Below are 19,572 nucleotides of genomic sequence, written 5' to 3' on the forward strand. Positions count from 1 at the left end.
GCAGGCAAGAAGAGACACAGGGAGCGCCCAGTTAGCCAGAGCGCGAGAAACGTCAGAAAGAAGGAATAAAGGAAGGGCCCGGTGTGCAGAGGTGAGCACCTTGCAGCTGGTTGAGGAAAAGCTCAGGAAACCTTCCTATCCTGGCAAAGGAGGCATTAGGGGAGGCAGCCTGATGGGTTGTGTGCAGGGTCAGTAGCAGACACAGGGGCCCCGGGGTCAGGGGGCACCGTGCTTGGGGCGGCACAGAAGCGAGAGGTGGGAAAGGATGGGAGGTGTGAGCTTCTCAGGCCTGGGATTTGGGCTGCAAGTAACACAACAGAGACTTAAACCATAAAGATATTTGCTGTTTGTCAAGAAACCCGGAGGTTTGGGGTTCCAGAGCCAGTTGGCAGCTCAAGGATATCAGCAAGAGCTCAAGTTCTCTCTGTCCTTCCGTGCCACCGATTTGGGGTTACTAATTGTCCTGTCGCCCAGAGCTTTTCCAATGTTAGTGCTGAAAGGCCTGCATCATGGGAAATCAAATCCAGACTTGCGGTCACCCTAGTATTGGAGATGGTGTCCTCATGGGCACAAAAAGAGCTGCTGCGGCTCCAAGCATTACAGCCTCACAGGACAGGGCACTGAGCAAGAGGAAATGGGGTGCAAGCAAAACAGATTTCTCTTTGAACCTCTCAGAAGCCCTGAGAGACCTTCCCTAGTCACGGGAAGCCTAGGGTTGCATGGTCACCCTAGACGAATCACTGGCAAAGAGTAGGGGGTCGGTATGACTTGTTTAGACCTATCACTATTCATCCCCTGGCGTCCCCAGGCAAAGCAAGGGCACAGGAAAGCACAGGATTTCTCTGGCTTAGAGCTGAGAGTCTGAGGCTTCAGGGAGGCCTGGATGGTAGGAAGTGGGGCCAGGAGCGAGGTGGAGGGGGGTGCCTGGAAGAGGAGGAGGATGCTAGCAGAAGGAATGGGGGGGTCCTGAGCTGAGGGTGTGCCCAGGAGGCCAGTGAGGCTAGAGCCCAGGTAGGGGAGTGGGAAGGGGGCAGAGGCCCAATCGCTAGGGAGCCTGGGGAGGCGCCTGGGAGGAGCTTGGGTTAGTCCCATCCCCCACCCCCACCCCTGCCCCCCCGGGGACCTGCAGAGGCTGGAGCCCTGTCACAGCAGCCTAGCTGAGCACATGGTCAGGTTTGTGTTTCAGGAAGCCCCCTCCTGCTGCCATTGGGCCAGGACCCCGGGGAGCGGGGGAAAGGAGCAACTGGTGGAAGGTCTTGGTCCTGTAGGGGAGAGGCAGAGGGGTGAGGAGGGGCTGGCTTCTGGATCTGCTCCGAGGGCAGAGCCGGCTTTGCTGCTGGACTGATCGTGGGGTGCAAGGGGAGCAGAGGGAAGGGCAGAGGCTCGGCTTGGGGCCGGGTAACTGGCGGCCTTGGGTGCCAGTTGCTGAACTGGGAAGGGTATGGGAGGAGGGCACAAGGGTGTGACCAGATCTGGGCGTCGGCCTGGCTGGTTATGGGGTTTTCTAAAAAATCTTTTATTTATTTATTTTTTAAGATTTTATTTATTTAGGGATCCCTGGGTGGCGCAGCGGTTTAGCGCCTGCCTTTGGCCCAGGGCGCGATCCTGGAGACCCGGGATCGAATCCCACGTCAGGCTCCCGGTGCATGGAGCCTGCTTCTCCCTCTGCCTGTGTCTCTGCCTCTCTCTCTCTTTCTCTCTGTGACTATCATAAATAAATTTAAAAAATATATATTTTATTTATTTATTCATGAAAGACACAGAGAGAGGCAGAGACAGAGGCAGAGGGAGAAGCAGGTTCTCCGAGGGGACCCCAACGCAAAACTCGATCCCAGGACCCCAGGATCATGACCTGGGCCAACGGCAGACGCTCCACTGCTGAGCCACCCAGGCGTCCCCTAAAAAAACCTTCTAAATTGAAGGGCACCCGGGTGGCTCATTTGCTTAAGGGCCCAACTCTTGGTTTTGGCTCCAGTCATAATCTCGGGGTGCTGATCAAGGCCCCCATCAGACTCAGGCTCAGTGGGAAGCCGGCTTGGGATTCTCTCTTTCTCCCTCCGCCCCTCCCCTGCTTGCTCATGCTCTCTCTCTATCTCTATCTCACTCAAATAAATAATCTTCTTTTTTAAGATTTTATTGATTGATTGATTAGAGACACACAGAGAGGGGCAGACACAGGCAGAGGGAGAAGCAGGCTCCTCGCAGGGAGCCCGACATGGGACTCGATCCTGGGACCTGTGATCACGCCCTAAGCCCATGGTAGACTCTCGACCCCTGAGCCACCCAGGCGTTCCAATAAATAAATCTTTTTTCAAAAAAAATCCTTTAAATTGAGATATACAGACAGAAAAATGCAGAAACCCTGGGCATGTCGCTGGGTCCAGGTCAGGACACAGAACATTTCCAGCCTCCATGCGTCCTCAAGCAACTCCTCCAAAGTTATTAATAACCATGCCCTTGACTTCTAACACGGTCCCCGTTTTTCCTGTTTTTGCACTTTTTATAAGAAGGAAATCGCACAGCGTGAACTCTCTTCTGCCTGGCTTCTTCCACTCGATGCTGGCTGAGAGCCCCCCGGCTGGCGGGGCAGTGGGCGGCTGGGCCCACGCGGACTGAGCCTTTGTCCTGATGGCCAGTGGGCCACTTCCTCTTTGGGGCTTTAGGACAGTGTTGGTAACAAACGTTCTAGAACATCTCTTTTTAAAAATTTATTTATTCATGAGAGACCCAGAGAGGCAGAGACACAGGCAGAGGGAGAAGCAGGCGCCCTGTGGGGAGCCCGATGCGGGACTCGATCCCAAGACCCAGGGTCACGCACGCCCTGAGACGAAAGCAGAGGCTCAACCGCTGAGCCCCCCGGGTGTCCCCTAGCACATGTCTTTTGATGAGCAGCCAAGGACCTTCCGTGGCATCGCCGGGTCACGGGTTAGGGGTACGTTCAGCTCCAGCACATGCTCCGAAGCAGGGACAGAGTGGCTGCACCCCACCCCCCTGCGCCCCTGGGCGCTCCGGAGCTTCCCACGCCAGGGCTCTGCTGCCCCTTGCATTTGAGCCATTCGGCGGTGGGTAGACAGTGGTATCACGCTGAGCATTTACTTTGGGAACCCTCAGGTGTTTGGTCCATCTTCCTTTTACACCCTGTGTTTGCCCCACCAGTGTTTGAGGGTCCCGTATATCTTCTGGATCGGGGTCCTTTGTCGAATCTTTGCATTGCAATGGGCTTCCTGCTCTCCGTAGCTTGCCTAGGGATGGCTCGGGCTCAGGGGACCTCAGCACGGCTCCCGAATGACCACCAGGCCTCCCCAAGAATATTCCATCCAAGTAACCCAGTGCATTTGTCAGGTAAGCAGGTCAAAGACAGGTCCCAGCCCCCACACCCCCACCCCGGGTGCTGCCTAGGTCACTGTGTAGAAACTTGATAGAAATTCTAGAACTGTCACTGTCCATAGCCAAGCAGGCGTATGTCAGCCTGGAACACGTCCAAAACGGAAATTGGGGGCCCGCGAGCTCAGATGTGAGCACATGGCCAGTGAGGGAGCACCGACCACTGTCTTGGGGCTGTTTTGTCACCGCATGCCACGAGGGGACAGGGACTGGCCGGGGTGCCCCAGGAGCCCCACGGACGCTTGCTCGAGGCAGGCGGTACCTGGAAGAGGCCCCGCTCCTGGGAGCAAGGGAGGGCAGTGGGAGCCTCGAACAGCCAGGCCATGGACCTCTGGTCTCTGGGAGCTGCGGCCTGGGCGTGGCAGGATGCTTCTGACCAGCAGGTGGCTGCTGCTGGCCCCAAGGTGACCAGCCGCCCAGCCCCAGGATGCTCTGCTCTTGTGAAGAGATGTGGGGGTGACTCCACGGATGGCCTTTGGCTCCCACTCCTGGACAGATAACCAGAGGCAGTCTGATCCACCAGTCCCATCAGCCACAGCAAGGTGGAGGGGGGTGCACAGGGCGCCCCCTGCTCGACCCAGGGGAGCTGCTTCTCCGGATAGAGCCGGCTCCTCTCCTGCGCCCCTGCACCAGAGCAGCTCAAGCTGGCTGTAGATCTGGGGATCCATAGAGTGACACTCTCCCCCGTCACAGTCCCCCCAAATCCTGCTCCCTTCCTGGGTCAGCTCACTCCCTGGTGGTGACTTCACATCAGCAGCCACCTTTCTGCTCCCCTCACACCTCCCTGCACCCTTCTTTGGCAGCATGGAAACAAAACCTAAATCCATCTCCCCCTGAGATGGACCAGGGCTGGGCAAGGAGCACCACAGGCCCCTCCGCAGCCCTCCCTGCATGGGTCCCCTCTCCCCCACTTCCCATTGCGGACATGCCAGGCCATCTCCCATCCCGACACCCCCCTCGGCACGCCCTCAGTTCACGGGGGCAAAAGGCCACCGCCCCAGCTGTGGTCCCATCTGTGTCCTCCTCTCATGGGGGTCCCTCGGCGCCCTCTGGCACCGCTGCTCACCCCTCCCCACAGGCGCAGCCACACTCCCAGGGCTTCCTCCCAACACTGAGCAATCCTCAGTGACACCAGCTGGGTGCCCCACACTTTAACTCAGGTCTGACACCATCTACCTGGAGACAGACCCCCCAGATCCAGGCCTCAGCCCCACGAGGCCACCCTGCACTTCCAATGCAAGTAGGGCGTCCCCAGGTAACCCCCCACCCCCCGCTTCTGTCTGACTTGGCCACAAATCAGAGGTTCCCATCATGCCTCCTCCTTGGATTTGAGCATTTGCTAGAGCAGCTCACAGAACCCAGGGAAACAGGTTTAGGCTTAGGTTTACCAGTTTATTATATAATAAAGGATATGGCAAAGGATACAGATGAGCAGCCAGGTGAGGGGATTCATAGGGTGAGGTCTGGGAGGGTCCCGAGCACAAGAGCAGCGGAGTTGGGGCACTGCACCCTCCTGGCATGAGGACGTGCTCACCCACCCAGAAGCTCTCCAAACCCCAGACTTGGGATCTTACGGAGGCTTCCTCACGCAGGCCCGATGGATCATTAATCCATGTCCAGCCCCTCTCCTCCCCCGGGGGGCGCTGGGGGCTGGGGCTGAGGACTCCGAGCCCCTACCACAGCTAGATCATTCCAGTGGCCGGTCCCCATCCTGGAGCCCAGCCAGAGTCACCTCCTTAGGACAATCGACACTCCTATCACCCAGGAAATTCCAAGGGGTTTAGCACCAGAGTCAGGAGCCCGAGGTCAAAGACCGAATACTAAAACAAAAGATGCTCCTGTGCTCTTATCGCTTAGGAAATTGCAAGGGTTTGGGGAGCTCCGTGCCAGGACCCAGGGCAGAGGCCGATATGCATGTTTCTCCCCTTCACCGGGGCTCTCTCTCCGTTTCAAGCTCCATAACAGCAAAGGCTGATGCAAGACGCAGTGCGCTCTTGGTCAACGCTCGCAAAGCACAGCGTCCGGGCCGCGTCCACGCTGCAGGGCTTCCTTGGGTTTCTTGCAAGCCCGGGGTGAGTGTCACCCTCCAGGACAGCTAACACCTAAGATTATGTGTTGGCTGTGTTGGCGGCGTCGGCCTGGGCGCCTGGCCAGGACCCACAAGTGGCCTTATTTCTGGGATATTCTCTCCATGTAGCGAGTGGCCCCCTTCCTGTGGTCTACCATGTGGCGCGTCAGCAGGGCCAAGGCCCGCAGCCTAGATGAGCACACATTTCGCAACCTGGAGTCTACGTGCCCCAGGGGGCCTTGGCGCCTCAGAGGGCCCAGTGTCTCACATTGTCAGCTGTGTCCCAACAGCGAATGACAGAGGCTCACCCACTCTCCCTTCAGATGGCTCCTCTCCCAGCCTTCCGGGGGACTCTGCCCCCTTTTTGCACCCCATGCCCCTGCCTGCCCCCTGGACTACCACTGCTGGTCACTCACGGGCCCCGGAAGGCCTCCATCCCCGGGGGATGCCCTCCCTGCAGCATTGTCACCTGTGTTTGTCCTGTCCCCACGAGATGGCCCCGAGGGCTGGGTTAGGCTCAAGCAGGACAAGCTTGCAGGGGTTTGAAGACCCTCTGGAAGAGCGGTTCAGGGGAGATGCAAAAAGGGGGTGGCCCCAGCAAAGGGGGCTCTGAATTGGTGTCCCTGGGTGGGGACAGCAGAGGGTCGCAAGGTCAGGACTTGGCTCATGCCGGGCTTGGGAGCAAGCGGCCCAAGACCAATGGCAGGAAGTTCAGAAAAGTTAAATGGCAGATGTGGGGTTGACGTCAGCACTCTCCTGAGGAAGAATGTTCCAGAAATCAAGTGGACTGCCTCACCCAGTAGGGGGCCCCAGGGCGGAGCACTCTTGTCAGGGCCACGGAGAACCGTCAGCAGCCCGAGGTGCTTCGGATCCACAGGTAAACAGAACTGAGCTCAACTGAGCTCAAACACCCAGGAGCACTGATGAGCTCAGGGTTCCAGAGTCTCAGCCCGCCATAGGAGCAGCCCGGAGAGGCGCCCCCGCTCCTGGGGACCGGCTCCATCCTCCACAGGCTCTCCGGGGCTGCAAGATACCCTGGGGAGTCCCAGGCCGTGTGTCTCTGGGTCCAAATCCAACAGGAAGGGAAGGAGTCTCCTTCCAGTGACAGCAGTAGCACAGGATTTGCATCGGGGCCTGAGCTGCGATTTGTGTCCTGAATTACTGTGACCAGCGGGGTCACGATCCAGGGATCCAGGCGGGCCCTGTAGCTGGAGCTGGGTCAGAAGGGAAAGTGGATGGTGTGGAGGGAAACAGCAGGTGTCCGTGCTGAGGGGTGAACCAGGAGAGCCCTAATGCTCTGTGATTATAGGACATGCCCAGCGGTACGGTGTGTCCACATCACAGGTGTTTGGTCACTGATTACTGAGGAATAAATGAAAGAAAGAGAAAAAAGAAGGAAGGTAGGTAAGTAGGAAGGAAGGGAGGGAGGAGGAAGGAAGGGAGGGAGAAGGGTAGAAGGGAGGGGGAGAGGGATGAAGGGAGGAAGAAGGGAAGGAAGAAGGGAGGAGGGAGGGAGAAGGATGGGGAGAGTGATGAAGGGAGGAGGGGAGGGAGGGAGGAGGAGGGAGGAAGGGGGGAACAGAGGAGGGAGGGACGAGAACAGTCCTCACATTTCTCTGCGTCCACCTGAGAAATGCAGCAGACAGAGAGGGGGAGCCAGTGTGAGGGTCACAGGCAGACCAGGTTTGGTAGGGACCAGGTGGGAAAGACCCCGTCCCTCCAGCCCGGCGACCCGGGGCACCCCTGGGGGTCCGAGCCCCGAGAGCCTCCCGGCGCCTGGGGAGTCCCGGGGCCCAGGGCGGCCCCTGGAGCGGCCTCCGGAGGCTGCAGCTCTGGCTTCCCCGCGCCCAGGGCGCCACCTGTTCCCGGAACGCGCTGCCCCAGCGGCCGTTCACCCTGCGGGCGGCCAGAGGGCAGCTCCCCCGGCGCCCGGGAAGGGGAGCGAGCTGAACACCCGGCCAGGCTGCCCGAGGCGCAGACCCCGTGGGTGCTCTGGGGTGCGGGTGCGAGGGTGGGTGAGCGGACGGGGCGGGGACAGAGGCTTCACTCCGAAGCCTGAGGATTTCTCTCCCCAGACGGTGTGAAGCCAGGGCCGAGGCTCCGACAGGTGGGCCGCGGAGATCCCGCCTACGAGGGGACTGCAGGTGCAGGGAGTCCTCAGGGGCCCTCTGAGCGATCCGGGGTAGATGGGGATAGATGCAGGGACGGAGCAAAGGACGAGGAGAGCCGACCTGCTTCAAAAAGTAAGAGGGGAATTTTCAAATGATGACAGCAGAGCCTTAAGCCCAGCGCAGAAGCCTTATGAGTGTGGGGTGCCTCTCTGGCTCGTCCACTCTGAGCCAGCCTTGCGGCGGAGGGAGGAAGCAAAGAAAAGTCCGTGGTGAGGGAGCAAGAGCCTTATAAGGGGCACATTAGGTACGCACACGGTACATACAAAGGCCCTGTGGCCACATGCCGAGGGTTCTAGCAAGAGCCCTGGAGTCTGCCCCCCTTTGCATCCTGTGTCTCAGTTTAACCTCTAACTCCATGAGAGGGTGTCATTAGTCCCAGTTTACAGAAGAGGACGTGAGGCTCAGAGAAGTGCAGGGTTTTGCCCTTAGACACTGGCTGGCACGCAGCAGAGCTGGAATCCGAAAGCCAGGCACACAGGACCCCCAAGGGCCATCTGGGGTCTCCCTGGCTGGGCCCTGAGGTGGCTCCCCTCCCTCGTGCTGTGGGGCCCAAATCCTAGCTCACCACCCCAGGGGTTCACATCCCATCTCTGGCCTCACAGAAAGTTCTGGGCTTCGGTCTCTTCACTCCATGGATATTGTGCTAATAGACTTCACCCTCTATGGGATTATTTCTCATAATACACAGAATGCTGAGAACAGCACTGGGCGCAATATGTGTCCTCCCACAATGCCACCAGGGTTCCGGCTGCGGCCTCCCTCCCGGGGCCCCCACCACCCACCCTCCCCCCCCCCCGCCGCACCCCCACTTCGCAGCCTTGCCCCCCATCCAGCGGGCAGACCTCCTCCTGCAGGGAGCCAGGCCACTAGGCAGTGCGCGCAGGGCTCCGTTGCCCACCGCCCCCCTGGCCCCGGTCACACGCGTGCACACGCACACGCACACGCACACGCGCTGACTCTGCTGAGGTTGTGCAGCGGCTGTGCCCCAGGCATTGGCCCAGCGGGAGGCGGGCTCGGGCTGCGAAGGTCTCCCTCTAGCGGCCCCGGAAACAGTGCCTGCTGCCAGGGTCTGATGTTCTTTTTCTTTCTTTCTTTCGTTCTTTTTTAAATAGCATTGTCTTTTTTTAAAATTTAAATTCAATTAATTAACATATAATATATTATTAGTTTCAGAGGTAGAGGTCAGTGATTTATCGGTTGCATACAACACCCAGGGCTCATCACATCCTGTGGCCGCCTTAACGCCCATCACCCAGTTACCCCGTCCCCCCCACCCCACCCCCACACCCAGCGACCTGTTTGTCTCCTATGGTTAAGAGTCTCAAAAAAAAAAAAAAAAAAAGAGTCTCTCAAGGTTCATCTCCCTCTCTGATTTGGTCTTGTTTTATTTTTCCCCCTCTTCCCTATGATCCTCTGTTTTGTTTCTTAAGTTCCACGAATGGGTGCGATCATGATAGTTGTCTTTCTCTGACTGACGTGTTTCACTTAGCATAATACCCTCTAGTTCCACCCACGTCATTGCAAATGGCAAGATTTCACTTTCTGAGGGCCGAGGAATATTCCATTGTGCATATATACACACCACACCTCCTTTATCCATCCATCTGTCGATGGACGTCTGGGTTCCCTCCGTAGTTTGGACATCGTGGACACTGCGGCTATGAACGTCGGGGTGCAGGTGCCCCTCGGATCACTTCATTGATCTTTGGAGTAAATAAGAGCCTGACCTGTAACTCAGCAGGAAGCCGGGGGACCTCGCTACAGCAGAATCCTAAAGGGACCCCAGCTCCCAGCCGGCTCCCGGCCAGGCCTGGACACCTGCCTTCTGTTCAGTCACTCACCTGAGCAGCCAAGACCCGGGCTGTCGCCAACAGCAGCCCAAGCCAGAGCCTTGAAACTCAGAGCAGAATGAATGACAAGGTCTGGGACCCCTGAGGGGGACCCAGCCTGTGGGGGACGGTGCGAGTAGAACAAGCCAAGTCAGGGGCCGAGTGCCACCCCAGGGCGCAGACCACTCCCAGAGCTAGCAGACGGAGGGGTGAGCACGGCGAGGAAGGGGTCCCACAGCCAGCGACGTCCAGGCAGAAAGAGAGAAGAAAGGCGCCCAGGAGGAGGAAAGCATGGGCAAGGCCTGGAAGCGGGGCGCTGCGTGCGCTGTTGGGACCGTGGGCCGTCGGGCTTGGCTGAACGATGGCTTTGCACCAGAGGGGCTGTGGTGCTCCTTGACCAGAGATTCCCAGGCACCTCTCCCCAGCCTGCAGATCTGGATTCCACAGTAAAGAAACCAGAGACCCCAGGTGTTAGCAAGCAGTCCGGGATGAAGTCTGGAGGCTTCCTGGGCTCCCTGTGGCATCATCTAATTGCCCCGGCAGGTCCCAGGCCTGAGATTCTGAGCTGGGGGGATGAGGGGTGAGCCCCGGCAGCTGCCCATGCAACAGTGCCCCAGACCCCGGGGCAGAAGGTGCTGGCGTGCTCTGAGACACAGCAGCAGACTATAGGATGAGGGACTGGGGGTGTGTGTGTGCCCCGAGGCTAGTGGTGTTAGGAGGGCCCCTTCCAGGCTCTGGTGACCTCCGAGAATCCTGAGAATCCCATGCTGGAGTCTGAGCTCCTGCACCCACCCCGGGGGGAGGAGGCAGCCTGTCCCTGCCTGCTTGAAGGCGTCGGGGTTGGGAACCTGCCACGTGTCCCGTATGCACCCCTCCGCCTCTCTGAGACCAGGTTTTTGCTCAGACAGAGGGGATCAGAAAAGTGCATGGGTTCTTCGTGTTTTCTCTTCTTCTTCTCTTTTTTAAACATTGCAGTAAAATTCACATAACCTAAAATTTGCCATTTGAACCATTTTTTTTTTTTTTCATTTGAACCATTTTTAAGTCTCCCTGAACTTGAGCTCCAGGCACCTCCCATCAGTGGCATCCTACAGCCACATCCTTCCTTTACTGAGCACCTCGTCCTCCAGGGTCCTCCGCACTGTAGCAGGTGCCAGGAGTCCCACTCTCTTTAAGGCTGAGTGATATTCCCTTGTGGGGACGGACCACATGGTCCCCCGGGGTCACCTCCTACTTGATGTCATCCTCTGGACTGGCTCTCTCAACTTATCCATCGTACCTCCCATAATACAGGTAATAATATCGTGGGTGCAATTGATCCTCCCCAGGATATGTCCACCCAGACCCTAAGAACGTGACCTTGTTTGAGAAAAAGTGTCTTCGGGGATGCAATTAGGTTAAGGATCCTTTTTTTTTTTTTTTTAAACAATTTTTTAAGAGATTTTATTTATTTATTTGACAGAGAGAGAGAGAAGAGAGCACAAGCAGGGGGAGCGGCAGAGGGAGAGGGAGAAGCAGAAGCAGGCTCCTGAATTGAGCCAAAGGCAGATGCTTAGCGGACTGAGCCACCCAGGCGCCTGCCTAAATTAAGGATCTTGAATGAGATGATCCTGGATTAGGATGGGGCCCTAAATCCAATGACGGGTGTCCTTATAAGGGACAGAGGAAATGACAGCCACAGAGACACAAAGAGAGATCCGAGACCACAGAGGCAGGGGGTTTGGAGCAGCCACGAAGCCCCGAGCCAGCCAAGTAATGGACGGACCACCAGACGCTGGAAGGGGCAGCAAGGAGCCTCCACGAGAGCCTTCGAGGGAGCGCAGCCCTGCCCACACCATGATTTCAGATTTCTGGCCTCCTGAACCGTGAGACAATCGACTGCTGTTGTTCCAAGGCCCTCCCCGCCCCCACCGCCCCTCCAGTTTGTGGTGGCTTGTCCTCGCGGCCCCCGGAAACCGCGACAGGGACCATCCGGAGGGAGGCCACAACCCTCTGTTCCCATGTCCCCAGCCAGGAGGCTCTGCCTGTGGACCAGCTTGCTCCCGGCCGGCAGGGTCCGTTTGAAGTCTGCCCAGGGACCTTGACTGCTGGGCTGGGCTCCTCACCCCGCGGGGTCCCCAGCAGTGGGGACACAGAGAGCCCACTTTTTCCGAGAAGGCTGTTTTATGTGTTTTACAGGCATTCCGTTATTATGTTTATTATTTACGGTCAGTTTGAGGGACATAAACTTGTAGCTGTATTGTTGGGAGTAAATTTTATTTCCACGGCTTTAAAACACAAATAAACAAGAAGTAATAAGCCCATTAGTTGCTGAATATTGTTATAATTCCGTAGACTGTAACTTTTACTGCAATCATAACTGTAAAATACCAAGAACCCACTGCGACAAGATTTTTGGGAATAAATGTCACCGCTGGGGCCTGGGACACAGACAACGGTTCCGCTCTGGTTGCAAAGGGGTGTCAAGCTGGCGGGGGTAGGATGTCAGCCGGGCAGCTCTGAGCGCGGCCCTCCGGTAACGCCCGCAAGCTGCGGTGGTGTTACTGGGACCCCGTCCTACCCCTCTGATGGCACACACAGAAAACAGATGATTCCCTTTGTAGTTACATTTTCAATCACCCCGCTGACAGGACCTTTCTACTGCTGCAACTTGTGAAGCAATAAAATGCAAAAAAGAAGCCATTTCAGCTCCGGGAAAGACCGAATGATAAAAACACAGCTTGGACTGCAAGAAGTCTCTGGGGGCAGATGGGACCAGAGTTGTCAGGTGCAATACAAGGTGCTCGGTTAAAGGCGAGTTTCCGATCCATAAGGAATAACTTGGGACACCCGGGTGGCTCAGCGGTTTAGCGCCTGCCTTCAGCCCAGGGTGTGATCCTGGAGACCCGGGATCGAGTCCCACATCGGTCTCCCTGCATGGAGCCTGTTTATCCTCCGTCTGCCTATGTCTCTGCCTCTCTGTGTCTCTTGTGAATAAAATAAAATCTTAAAAAATAAAAAAATCCATAAGGAATAACTTGTAGGATAAGTATATCCCACTTGTGGCTTGGATATACTTAAACTAAAATGACGCTTACTATTTGTCGGAAACTGGACTTTAACTAGGTACCTTGTCTTTTGGCTATTTTACTCAATTTGGCGACCTCACCAGACACTGAAGAGCAAGGCTGGACACCCTCCCCGCTGCCCGATAAGTGACTCCCCGAATGAACTGCCGGGACTCGGTGGGGGGGACATTCGCAGGTGCAGCTGCTTAAAGTTGGCCAAACGGAGCATCCTTGGTCTCAGAAGTTTCAACCAGGTCCCAGGCTTGGAGTGAGGGCCGTCAGGGGTGCTCGGAGAGTGTTAACATCACCTCGGCGTTGACTGTTTAGGTACAAAGGTAAAGGGTAAGAGAGTAGGTCTGACTGTCTTGTTTTGGTTTTTTTTTCGGTTTGGGGGTGATAGGCATTTACATGCACATTTCTGTGAAGCCTCAGGACTGCAGAGGCTATGAGGGGTATGCCAATTGCTGTTTTATGAAAGGGGAGCTTAAGCAGCTGATGCCCAGTCACAAAGCTAAACGGGGTTCCGCGTGCTGGGCAAAGCGGGGTCCTTCCCCCTCCTCTGCAGGGCGAGCTCGCAGAGTTTGCAGTGGGTGCTTGTGCTTCTCTTAGCTCCGCAGCGCAGGTTAACTCAGGAGGCTACACCTCTAGTCCTTAAAGGCTTTGCAGAGGCCTGGCTTAGAGCTGGGCCTCTGAGCTCCCCCTCCACCCGCACCCCCCCCCTCCGCTCCCTGGGAAACTCAGCGTCAGAACTTAGAGCAAAGGCTTGCTTTGGATCAAGAGTTGCACCATCCAGGGGCGCCTGGCTGGCTGGGGCAGTGGAGCATGCAACTCTTGATCTCAGGGTTATAAATCCAAGCCCATGTTGGGTGTAGAGATTACTTAAAAATAAAATCTAAAAAAAACAAAAACAAAAACAAAAACAGAAGTTGCCCCAATTCAGTTTGGAACGGGCTCACTTGCGGAGAGCCTAGTAGCCGAGGACTTTTTGGCTGCTGCAAAAACTCCGCCTCCAGAGGCGGGCTGTTTTGCACCTTTCCGTTGCCCCAGGGGGAAGTTAGGAGGCCACGCCCAAGGACCCCTGGAATAGGCTTCACCCCAGGGGGCTCCTCCCCAACAGTTTATATAAATAGCCCTCCTCCCGGGGACTGCCCCTGGCTGCTTTGGGTGGCACCCATGGGTGGGCAGCAGTAGCCCAGGAGGGTCGCAGGGAGGGAGACCACCGAGGTCTAGGGGCACCGCGGTGGCGCCTGTGTCCCCTGGGACCTCCTACCCTTCCCACTTCCCGTTTCAGGTGTGCCCGCAGCGCCCCTGTGCTTCTACCGGCACAGGACACACAGGGCTTTGTTTCTGCTTTTTGTTTTTGCTTAATGCAAATAAGGTGAAAATATAATAGTATTTTCAAAACACTCTCCAAAGCAACCACTTCCCAGCACCTCCAGGGTACCCTTCCCAGGTCAGCTCCACCTAATGGGGTCCCCTCCCACGGCTCCTGCCAAGGCAGCCACCAGGTCACCCCCCCACCGCCCACCTTGCTGCCCAGGGTCTCGATGCCTTCGCAATGCCCAGGGCACACTCCTAGAGAGTCGCCCGGGCCTGTCGCTCCAGCTGTCCCCCCATATTTTTCCGTGGCTCACCCCTCATGCCTGGGCCAATCAGCTCCACAAGGAAAGCCTGCCCTGACCATCTTTTGAATTCTGGAACCCACCTGCCCCTCATTTCATCTCCCTCACCTGGCTGTCCTTTTTTTTTTTTTTTTTTTTTTTTAACATTTTATTTATTTATTTGAGAGAGAGCGAGAGTACAAGCCAGGGGCAGGGGCAGAGGGAGAGGGAGAAGCGGACTCCCCGCTGAGCAGGGAGCCCAAGATGGGGCTTGATCCAGGATCCTAGGACCATGACCCGAGCCCAAGGGGGCTGCTTAACCGACTCAACTACCCAGGTGCCCCTCACCTGGCTGTCCTTATTCCTTCGAACACACCGTTGACCTTACTTCCCCGTCGTGAGTGTGTCTCCCTGCGGGACCTCGAGCCCCCAGAAGGGCAGCCGCTCACCACAGGCACCAAGCAAATGGTTGTCGAAAAAATGAAGGAAGAAAGGAACCAGTGTGCTTTACCACGGTGACGTATGGACCTGGCGCCCGACGTCACCCTTTACTCCGGAGTGGGGGACCACCATCGTTGGCCGGTTGGCCCCCTTGCCTGTTCCCTGTCTTCCTATCACGATCAAATCCTCTGAAAGCCACCGTCACCCCCAACCTGCCCACCCCATACCCTGTCGGTGGGAGACTCTGCATGCATTGGGCACCTCTGCACACAGCAGGCTTCTCATCTGGACAGGGGTGGGGGGGTGGGGTGACTGGCTGTGGGAAGGGGGGCTCATATCCATGCGTTTGCATCATGCTCTGCATAACTGCCTTCCCCCTTGGGACTTGAGGGGTAGCAGCTTGCAGCCCAGCCCTCAGGTGCCTCAGGAATCAGAGAAGGCCTTTTCTGCAGCCCAGGCAAGGGCGGGGTCTGTCTGGGGCCAAGATGAGGGTCCTCAGAGCAGCCTGCTTCTGGGCCGGCCAAGGCTTGCAGTGTCCGCCAGAGGGCAAAGGGCCACGATGGGGCCTCTAGAGAAGTGGGAGAACCTGGCCCCTTCCTTGGCCACAAGGGGCTGGGGAGAGTGGGTTCAGAGGGCAGATGTCCTCCTGCCCCGGGCGGCAGTGGTGGTGGTGGTGGGGGAGGTGTTCTCCTTGGGGACCATCTCCACCCCCCAGATGGCCAGTATCCGGGAGGCCAGGTCACAGGGTGGAGCTTCTGGTCACAGAGAGGGTGGGGATGGAGGCCTGGCTCCCCAGATGCTGGGCCTTCCTTCCTCTTTCTGGGAAAAGGGGGAGCCGCCCCATAGGCCCTGGGAGCTTGCCCAAAGGCCTCCACGCCTGGATCCTGCACCTGAGCCGTTGAGCAGGGGAGGAAGTGCCAGTTCAGGGGGCAAACTCAGGCTTGTCCCCCTCTGCCAGCTGCAGAGTGGAGGTGAGCAGGCTCACAGGGAGCTCTGAGGAAGAACCCTGTCCACCTGGCAGTCCTTGGAGGGAGGCCTCCCTGGGGAGCCCCCTGTCCACCCCAAGGCAAGTGAGGAACGGCTTTCCCCAGCACCACCCAGCAGGTGCCATGGGTCACCAGGCCTTGTGGGGCTGTAGGCAGGCAGGTGTTCACCCCGGGCCTTGCTGGGAAGCTGTCTGGGTTGGGGGCCAGGTTGGAGAAGTAGGGAGCTGGGTGTCCCATGTGGGGTTTGGGGGCTCCTGGGTGGTGCGGTCTCTTAAGCGACCGACTCTTGATTTCGGCTCAGGTCATGACCTCAGGGTCATGACATGCAAGTCTGTGTCAGGCTCCGTGCTGAGTGTGAGGTCTGCTAAAGTTTCTCTCTCCCTCTCACTCTGTCCCTCTCCTCCGCCGCACACGCGAGCGTTCCTGGCTCTCTCTCAAATAAATAAATCTTATAAAAAATAAAAGAAAGAAAATGTTGGCGTTTGGAGCCAATGGTCAAGAAAGAACTTTTTAGGGCAGCCCGGGTGGCTCAGCGGTTTAGCGCCGCCTTCAGCCCAGGGCGTGATCCTGGAGACCCGGGATCCAGTCCCACGTCGGGCTTCTGGCATGGAGCCTGTTTCTCCCTCTGCCTGTGTCTCTGCCTCTCTCTGTTTCTCGAATAAATAAATAAAATCTTAAAATATATAGGCTTTATTTTTTTTAATTATTTATGATAGTCACAGAGAGAGAGAGAGAGAGAGAGAGAGAGAGAGAGGCAGAGACACAGGCAGGGAGAAGCAGGCTCCATGCACCGGGAGCCCGACGTGGGATTCGATCCCGGGTCTCCAGGATCACGCCCTGGGCCAAAGGCAGGCGCTAAACCGCTGCGCCACCCAGGGATCCCAATATATAGGCTTTCTTAAGAAAGAGAAAGAAAGAAAGAAAGAAAGAAAGAAAGAAAGAAAGAAAGAAAGAAAGAAAGAAAGAAAGAAAGAAAGAAAGAAAGAAAGAAAGAAAGAAAGAAAGAAAGAAAGAAAGAGAAAGAGAGAAAGAGAGGGAGAGAGAGAGAGAGAGAGAGAGAGAAAGAAAGAAAGAGAAAGAACTCTGAGATATCTGCAGTTCAAAAGGGTGGTTTTATTAAAGCATGGGGACAGGACCCGAACAGTAGGCAGGAAGGGCTGCTTGGGGGTCATGAGGGGTGGAGATTATATGCTTTCAAGTTGGGAGGGGCTTGGGGAGAGCAGTGTCTAAGGGATTTTGGAAACAAGGTTCCCAGGGCCCTGAGGGGACGAGCTGCTGTTGTTCGGAAAGGTCATTAATAACACCTGAGCCGTGAGACCCTTCAGGTGCTCCTCGGTGGGTCATGTGCTTGCAGGATGATCAACACGTATCTTGGGGGTTTAGAGATAAAGTTTCCAAAGGCAATTTTTAAAAAAGATTTTATTTATTTATTCATGAGAGACACAGAGAGAGGCAGAGACACAGGCAGAGGGAGAAGCAGGCTCTATGCGGGGAGCCCAATGCGGGACTCGATCCCAGGACCCCGGGGTCATGACCTGGGCTGAAGGCAGACGCTCAACCACTGAGCCACCCGGGCGTCCCCAAAGGCATTTTTCTATGTTTTTTTTTTTTTTTTTTTTTTTTGCATTTTTCTATGTTAAGGAAGACTTACAAGATCCTGGAGTTTGGGTTACTGTTAAGGTTGCCTTTTGCTCTTAGCAAAGTACCAACATTGAGGCAGTTGCGTTCTTGGACGAAGGTCACTCTGCTGGGCTCAAGGACTTGTCCATGGGCTGTACGTTGTGAGGAAATTTAATTTTTCTCTTCTGCCTTTGTTCCCCACCTCATCCCCCCCCACCCCCGCTGGGTGAGCCCCCACAGGCCCCTGCTCCTCGTCCCTGTCACCACTCTGAGTGGCCCTGTCTGGGTGTACCTCTGGGTGTGTCAGCCCCTGGCTCTGCACCTTCCAGGGAGGGGAGGGAAGGGGCGGGAGGAGAGCGACAGGGGAGCAGGTGGGAGACAGCCGAGGGAGGGGCTGGGCCCTGGAGGCAGAAGCTGGCACCCACTCTGTCATTCCCGGAATGGAGGCGGGCCTCCTGGGGTCTCAGCAGAGCTGCCTGCTGGTAAGTCCCTTCCCCAGCGGCCCCTCCACCCCCCACAGCCCCAGCTGTGCCTGCCCGCGGGCCCCAGCCCCACGCCCTGTGCTCCCGACGCAGGTGGCCTCCTGTGGTACCGAGGCCCTGGGGGTGGGTGCAGGTGAGCATCTGTGCCCCACTGGCTCTGCCCTCCTTCTAGTGCCCTCCTTCTAAGGGCCTCTCCCCCGGGGTCCTAAGGGTGACAGGGGAAGAAACAAAGACCCCTGTTGAAGGGGGAGGGCCTGAGGCCTGAGCAGGCTGGGGATCCTGCCTGGCCTGCCTTCTCTGAACACACATCTGAAGCCTCTGAGCACCTGGCCCCTCGGGCAGGCTGGAGAAAGGTTCCATACTGTGCCCAAGGCCTTCTGGGTCAGGCTGAGAAGCAAAGTTTAAACAGAAATCAGCTTAGCAGAGGGCAGGGGCAGGGAGGCTTCCTTCTCAGCCCTCCTTCCCAGAAGGAAGGAAGCCCGTATTTTAGATGCCACAGCAGCTCATCCTGGGACGAGAAGTGGGTCTCCACACCTCTCCTCCCCCAGCCTCCCCTGCATCTCGGAGCTCCCTCCCCTCCACCAACACGGGCTCTGCAAGTCTTGGGCTGAGGGAGAGGGCAGGCCTGCCCTGGCGGTGACCCAGCAGGTCACCCTACCCCAGCAGGGACCCAGGGGCCAGCAGTCAGGCTCTGGGCTATCGTCGTCACGGTTCAGGTGTAGACCTGCCCTTGACCCGAAGCCGTGTGCCTTTGGGCCCACCAAAGTTTGTGTTGTGCTTTCAGGGTTCTGGAGCCCAGGGATGGGAAAAGCTCCCTCTCGGAAGGCCCTTCCGTGCCCCTTCCAGCTTCTGGCGCACCAGACGTCCCTTGGTGGGTCGCTGTGTCCCTGCAGTCTCTGTCCTCACGTGGTCCCCTCTGGGTCTGTGCCTCAGATCTCACTCCCCTTTGTTGTTGTTGTTGCTGTTGTTGTTTTCACTCCCCTTTGTCTTAAGAAGACACCACCAGATAATCCAGGTGTCTCATGTGACATTCTTAACTTAATCGCACCTGCCAAGGGGCACCTGGTGGCTCAGTCGGTGAAACATCTGCCTTGGGCTCAGATCATGATCCTGGGGTCCGGGGATCAAGCCCCGCATCTCATTGGGGTCCCCACTCAGCGGGGAGCCTGCTTCTCCCTCTGTCTCTGCCCCGTCCCCTGCTCATGCTCTCTCTCTCATAAATAAATAAATAAATAAATAAATAAATAAATAAATAAATAAATAAAATCTTTAAAGAAAAATCACACCTGCAAAGACCCTGTTTCCAAAGGAGGCCTCCTTCACAAGTTCTGGGGTCTAAGATGTGGCCACTTGAGAGTCCCATGGTGGCCTCTTCAGGGCTTCCCTCCAGGCATGTGCCTGCAGGCTCCTTACACCCAGCGGCTGCACCCCCTGCACACTGGCAGGTGTGCCCGTAGGTCCTCCCAGCACCCCTGGGCTCAGCCTGGGCTCCAGGGGTACAGCAGGATATGGGGGGGGCTCTGTGTGCTCAGCAGTCGGAATGAAACGATTCCACAGTCCATGCTCTCCTCTGCGCCCAGGGGCGCTCCCAGCCCGTCCTACAGCAGGTGTGGCTCTGGGATGAAATGCCACCTGAGCCGGGCTCCTTCCTCCTCCCAGAGGGCAGAGCGGCTGCAACCAGAGCCACTGCAACCAGAGCCACCTGAGGAGCACCTCCTTGAGCTGATGGAGCAGCCATTTGTCAAGATCCCTCCCAGGACCCCACCTGGGTGAAAGAGAAGTGAACTTCTTCACAAGCCACAACACTGTGGCTGGATCCCTTGTTACAGCCACTAACCCCCCCACCCCCTAACTAGTTCTAGTTACAAGAACCAGAAACCCATCTCGAACCAGCTTAAGCAAAAGGAGATGGAAATGCAGATCAAGAGATGCCTGGGGGGCTC

At 56.9% G+C, this 19,572-nt stretch overlaps 1 long non-coding RNA gene across 1 annotated transcript; it reads left to right on the forward strand.

Moving 5' to 3' along the window:
* Positions 1-6,257: 6,257 nt before the first annotated feature.
* On the forward strand, positions 6,258-11,753 carry LOC125755696 (uncharacterized). The gene is made up of 2 exons (XR_007412782.1): positions 6,258-6,329; positions 10,915-11,753. It is a non-coding gene; the product is annotated as an uncharacterized LOC125755696 (long non-coding RNA).
* The last annotated feature ends 7,819 nt before the right edge of the window (positions 11,754-19,572 follow it).

This window comes from Canis lupus, chromosome 9, assembly GCF_003254725.2.
Source record: "Canis lupus dingo isolate Sandy chromosome 9, ASM325472v2, whole genome shotgun sequence".
NCBI classification, from domain to species: Eukaryota; Metazoa; Chordata; class Mammalia; order Carnivora; family Canidae; genus Canis; species Canis lupus.